Here is a 6496-nt window from a genome sequence, read left to right as displayed (position 1 = left end):
GCCCCTGTAAGCCTCTGTGTGCATCTCCATAATAAAAGCAAAAATACTTGCATTTTTCATTAAATTATTATAACATGTTTCAAGTGTTGTTCCCTTTGCTACAGCAAAAAGTAACTTGGACTGGGTAGAAAAAAAGGTATAAATTAGAATAACCATGTTTTGCAGGTATTCCTTAAATAACTTAAGTTATAAATGTAAACTGAAGCTGTAGTTATGTTCTCCCTGGTGCTTAGAAAGCTTCTACTTTAAAAGCTTGTTCATGTTTTGAAGAGAAGTACAAAACATATCTTTTTCCTAGATTATTTTGCTTTCCTCGGGTGGGTATTTAATTTCTAGTGATCCTGTGAAGAAGAGGTGTTTTGCTGCTTGCTTACACAAGGTGTGATTAAATTACACTTGTTGCAATTAATAATATGGTGATGGCTCACAAGTCACAACAACAGTAATATAGAAACTGCAAACAAAAAGTTTTTGCTTGCGGCTATTCTGTGATATTAGCAGAAGAAAAATGTGGGTAATATCTTAAAGATGATGTATATGCCTTGCACATGCAACAACATTTAACTGCTGTAAGGATGCTCGTTTGTTCTTTCAGAGTCCAACGGCACAGTCTAGTCTGAGAATCCATTTCTTTTTAAGAGGAAAATAGTACAAGATTCAACAGAAGTCCAAAGAAAAATGTGTTTAACTTCCTTTACAAAAATGTCCTGCCTGTTTATATTTCAGGCCAACTGGCAAGGCAGAATGCATTACAGCTCTTGGTACGCAGGACTGGTTTGTGACTCGGGACTCTCTCAGGCAATCTAATGAGAGACCTCTGAATTTCTTGGTGGCCTTTTATGTTGTCCATAAATCCAGCCCCACTTCCTCTTCAGTGAAGTTGGGGTTTGTCATCATCAGTGGGAGCAAACTGAGGCCATGAGAGACTGCTTGTGCCTAAACAAACATGGGCAGTGGTTAAGTTCAAGGGCCAAATTCCGAGCTCTTAGCTGAGGAAATAGCTGTGGCCTTGTCTGCAGAGGAAAGTTTTTACTAGTTGTCCTCTAAGCCCCATGTGGAGGTTTTTTCTTTTTTTTTTTTTTTTTAATGAGTTGCTTTTTTTTGGTTAGCTTGAACATTTTCCCAAATTGCACAAGGTAAAAAAGCACATTTATTCCTGGGTGAGAGGTACTTGTACAAGTGGTTAAACCAATACTTCAGATTAACTCAGTCCCTGGGCTAGTCCAGAAACCTTCCCCAGATGAAGAAAGCCTGCATCTGTAGAAGTAATCATGCAGCTGTCCTGTAGGACATCTCTGACCACTCCAAGCAGCTGAGGGCCCATCATCTCACTCGTGCAGACCAAACATACTTTTCCAGGTAATCATCTGAGGTGGGTTCAAGAACTTTGTAGTTGCTCCTCAAGATGCCACACCCAGTGCCAATGTACAAACTGCTCTTAAAATTCTCCTAAAATGTAACTTTTTACGGTGTATTTTATTTCTGTTGTCTTGTTCAGTGTTTGTATGCGTAACTGTTGCTGTCACTTCTCTGTAGCTTTTAAAAATTTTCCTGTGTTTAAAATCTCAGTGATTTCAGTTGAATGAAGTACTTGATCCTAGTCCTGCTGAATCTTTGAACAGCTGATGATTTTTACATATTTAATTTAGAAGTTGGGCTCCCACACTGATGAAAAGGGATATTCCATATTACCGACTGCTCTGGAGAAAGCTGAAGGTGCAGCAGATCCCAGCTACCGTGAGGAAACCAGGGGAGTTTTCTGCAGCAGGCTCCATAGCCTGACCCAGGAAAAAGGTTCTCTTGGGGGTTTTCTTCCTCTCTTACAGAGCAGGAAGATGTTATGCAGATGGGGCAAAAGAGAGAGGGGAGTGAAAAAAATAATCTTTTCAAACACAGTTAGTAAAAGGGAGAATATTTAAATGTGGACATTAGGTGCCCAACTAGATTTGGCTGCTGTTTCAGTCATGTTTTATCACAGTACTGGGCAACTTCAGCAACCACAATTGCAGTGGGTGTGAGAATGTGAATGTAGACAGAGATTTGGTTAAATCCTTGCTCACCTAATGTTTGTTGTGTGTTGCACTGACAACTCCAGAGCTGCTGAGAAGATTTTAAATTTTCCTTAATGAGAATCAACTGTAGAGGCCTGGAGGAGAATCAACTGTAGAAGCCTGGAGGAAAGATCCATACCCAAACAGCAGCAATCATTCCCTGGTGAGTAAAGTTTGAAGAAAGAGGCGATATTTAGCCCAAGAATCAACAACAACTAGTCAAAAGCATTCCTCAGCCCTCCTCCTAACGTCAGTAGGAAAGAATGAAGCAATAACAGGCTAGCATGGGGGGTGGCAACTCCTGAAACTGGACAGCTGACACCAGTAGGAAAGGGGGATGTAGTGTTGCAATACGTGTGGTTGGACTTGTATAGTTGAGCCAAGATTGTAACAGAGCCACAGAATTAATTTTTTTTAAAAAGCTTGCCATGTATTTTCATTCACTGGGTTATACAGTTGAAAGAACTTACCTGTTTTATTCAAGAATTCATTACCTGCTGTTAAGTCTTTTCGATTCAGATAATTCTTTGGTTTAATACTGCATTTATGCCATAGGAGCCAGATCTAATTTTATTCTAGTGATGCTGCATTTTGGCACTATTTAGCTTAAACTTTGTTTAACCATACCCTCTGCCCGCTTCCCCCAAGTAAGCAGAATGCAGCAGTACTCTTCCCCTTGCTGTATTTCAGTTCTTTGTGTTTTCTTTAGCTGATTTATTTTGCAGGTATAGTATGTACATTCCTTCTTAGAACAACTTCTTTCTAAAAATGTGTCACTCTTTCATACTAAAATATCAGTGTGAGAGAAGCTATTTCCAATATGACTTTTTCATACTATGTTTACATAGTAATTAAAATTTACACTTTACGTACATCTTGAGCACAATTAACTATATAAGTTTGATGTGTAGAACAGAAATGCACATGATTTGTCTAACATGTATGTTTTCAGTAATGAATACATTAATTGTTTCATTCTACTGTTTTAGCTTGTCTCTTCAGTGGCCTCTTTCAGCTTGAGTGAGAAACACCTGTAGCTTTTAATTTAAAAAGTTAAGAATAGGTCTTGCATAAACTAGATTTAAATTCCTACATTCTTTATTTTTGGTAGACATATGTACATCTGAAAGCTTTTCTCCTACCACAGCAGGCTGCTGTGCACAAGAGTAGTTATATGAGTAAGAACTGAGGCTATGTGACATGCTTGTTCAGAAAGTTAGGAAACCTGAACAGAGAATTAAAACCAGGCCTTTTAAATCTTAGGTTAGTACTTTAACCACTGTATTACCTTTTCTTTTTACTTGATGGCTTTGCTCTGCTTTTACACTTCTTTGATTTGTCCTCTCTTCTAGTCTGTTTTATCCCCATGTATTTTGTGCTTTTTAAAGTTCCTTTTGTCTTTGTGTTGGTCAGTTTTACTTTCTCTGGCTTTGCACTTTTTTCCCCCTAATTTTAATCTTGGACTCTCTTTGCCTTTGGCTTTGCATGAACTTTTTTTGTTGTTGTTCTCCTTTGTTTGAGCTTAATGTTATTTCAAGAGGTGTATGTCTTCCCCCCCTTGTTCAGTCTTTACTGGTGGGAAATCAGTTCATCTTTATGTATTTCTTTTCCAGAGTGACAGATAAAGTTTTTTCTTGTGTAATCTGATTTACCATATTACATGATATTAATGAATTACAATTTACATAATATTGCAGGTCTTCTCCACCTTTACCGTTTTCTTGCTGCAAGACAATCACCTGTGCTCATGTTGGTCCTAATGGATGCTTGTCCAACGTGTTCTGATAGGTCTCCAGCGACAGACTCTACATCTGCCCAGACAAATCCTTTCCAGTATTATCCTTACTGCTGGAAGGCTGCCACTCCCTTCCTTTTGTGTCTTATCTGAACTCTTTTGCTGCAGTTTAAATTAATTACTGCTTCTCCAATGTACCATGGAATAGGGTTTTCTTTAATGTCATGCTTAAAAACTACCACTTTCCTCCTCAGTTTTCTTTCATGTAAGTAAGACCCTTTCTTTCAATCTTTTTTGCTTAAGTCAGCTTTTAAGATGCATAGGTCTGTCGCGTGTAAATGTGAAAATAGTCCAAATGACAACAAATTGTAAATGGGAAAAAAAAATTAGACCTAACAGTCTTTGTCCTACCATGCTTAATAGTTTTTGGAGTGGTTCAACTGGTTGTCTGTTTTCTGCAGAATTCCTACAATCTTTGTAAAACACCCTATCTGTGATTGTGAAAGCCTTTTAGGACTATGACTAAATCCAATTTCTGTGAGTGTAACCTGTGGATATTCAGCTAAGGACAGGTCTGGCTTGTGTGTGTTCCTTAACACCTTTTGGAATTTTGTAACTTGTTACCTTTTGGAATTTCATGTCTTGTTACCTCCTTACTTTGTAGCTGGTACTTTCTACTGAAGTTTGGAGGTCTACTTACTACTGTGTAGTGTCCCTTTTCCCATAAAATCTCAAGCTGTGTATACTAGCCAGACTTATTAAGATACAGTCACATACATATATTTCAGTTGTTCATCCTTAAAGTTTGCTGTCAAAGCCATTCTTCTGCTGTTGGAACTCTGTTCTCATGTTTCCCTTTGTTCTGTGGGAGTTGCTAAGATTACCCATTGAAATTTATTTTAAACGTTTGCTCTTTTGTGCAGATCCACTCCACAGCCTTGTCTCCCGCAGCGTAGATGGGTTACAATGGAGACGATGGTAACCTGGCAGTGATACAGGAGCACATTACTTGCAGCTGTAGTAGACTTCACCCGGCATTCTGATGTAGAGTACTTCACACTTACAAATTAATCATGCTTCTCTCTGTTCTTGTTGCTTGGGTAAATATTTCACTGTTGTGTAGACTTGGGCAGTGATCTATGTGAGAACCAAGGTTCTTGTTTTCCTGCCTCTTGTACAAGCTTACCTACCAACCAAACTTTTTAAGCCTAGTGCCTTTTTCACACTTGATAAAATGAGTCTGTTTCCATCATGTAGTGTTGCTTCTTTATAAATCTGAATACAAGTAAAGAAATTCATGTCTATTGCCAAATGTTCTGGCTGAGTGCCATCCCTGGTGTTCTGGCTTCAAGCAGATGACGAATGTTCCCTGTCAGCCTGCAGCCTAGCGAGAGGGACAATGGTACAGAAATACTGTAATTATCTAATCAACTTTGCTTAGAATGTTAAGCAAATGCAATTCTTTAATACTCTGGTTTTACTATAGCTGTTAATTAACATGTGCAAATGCAATTTGTACAGCAAAACCATGTAGAGGAAACATTCACTTTTAAGTTACTTTACTCCCCTCTAGTGGTCTTGTACCATATGTACTTTTACATAACACTTTTCATCACAATAGATTGAAGGATGGTGTTAATATTCTGTAAAAACCAAAAGTCTACTAGTAACTTCTCCTTCCTTCTGCTCATCTTCTCTTTCTATAGAGAAACCAGTTCAGTGATCGGGATTCTTGCCCATGTAGTAAGTCTCTAAACAAAACTGTCCTTTAGATGCAGACTTTTAATTAAAGGCCAGCCTGTACCTATAGCTTTAAAATCAGTATGTACAGAAAAATCTTAAAGGTGTGTACTAAACACTAATTTTCTGTGCCCTCAAACCTGTTCACAAGGGGTGTTAGTGCCAATGTCATGGGGATTCAAACTGCAGCCAAGGCTGTAGAAACATCAGCAGAACCCAGTCACATCTGCAGTGCTGCTTTATGTTTTGTTCTGTAGGACATGCCAGTTGTGGTGCGTGCCTGACACTGTTGGGGCCTGTGCGAGTTGTGGGACATATGGAGACTGTCGAATGACTGGGTTCCTCCTTTAAGCTTGCCAGTTGGCCATTTTGTGTAGGATGTGGCTTCTACTAGCTGGAAAACAGATGAGAACCTACAGGATCAGAATGGAAACTTCTCCTTTTCCAGTATTCCCCTGGTTCTTTGCTCAAGTTACTGATGTTGTAATCAACGCTATACAGGTGTGTGTAGCATAGAATTAATTTAGCAGTAGTTAATGAATAAGTTCTCAGCTAAATCTTCTTTTACTTCCTGGCGTTTGTTTTAAAGGTTTTCAAATGACTTGGTAATACAGCATCCTTGGAGAAGACAGGGTACTTCGTAAGATATTTGTGTCTGTTTGTTGTCTGCTCAGAGAGAATATATTAAGAAAAATATAGATAGAGGGTTCACTTTTCAGAAGCTAGCTGCTCTTTTCAAACTACCCACTCGTAACTTTTCTGTTTTCTTCTAGAATGCCTTGGGACTAATATTTGGAAGAAAGGGCAATAAGAGGGATATAGGGTCGATAAAGAATATGTTGATAATTTTCCATTTGAAAATATAGCGCTCTTAAAATACTTCACAAAATTGTGTCAGTCTTCATATTTAGTTATGGAAGAAGAAGGGAAACTTTCCAAGAATAAAAGCATTTTAATGCTATTTGAGTGG

The sequence above is a fragment of the Athene noctua genome, chromosome 13, assembly GCF_965140245.1.
Source record: "Athene noctua chromosome 13, bAthNoc1.hap1.1, whole genome shotgun sequence".
NCBI classification, from domain to species: domain Eukaryota; kingdom Metazoa; phylum Chordata; class Aves; order Strigiformes; family Strigidae; genus Athene; species Athene noctua.
Note: the sequence above shows the minus strand (reverse complement) of the source record.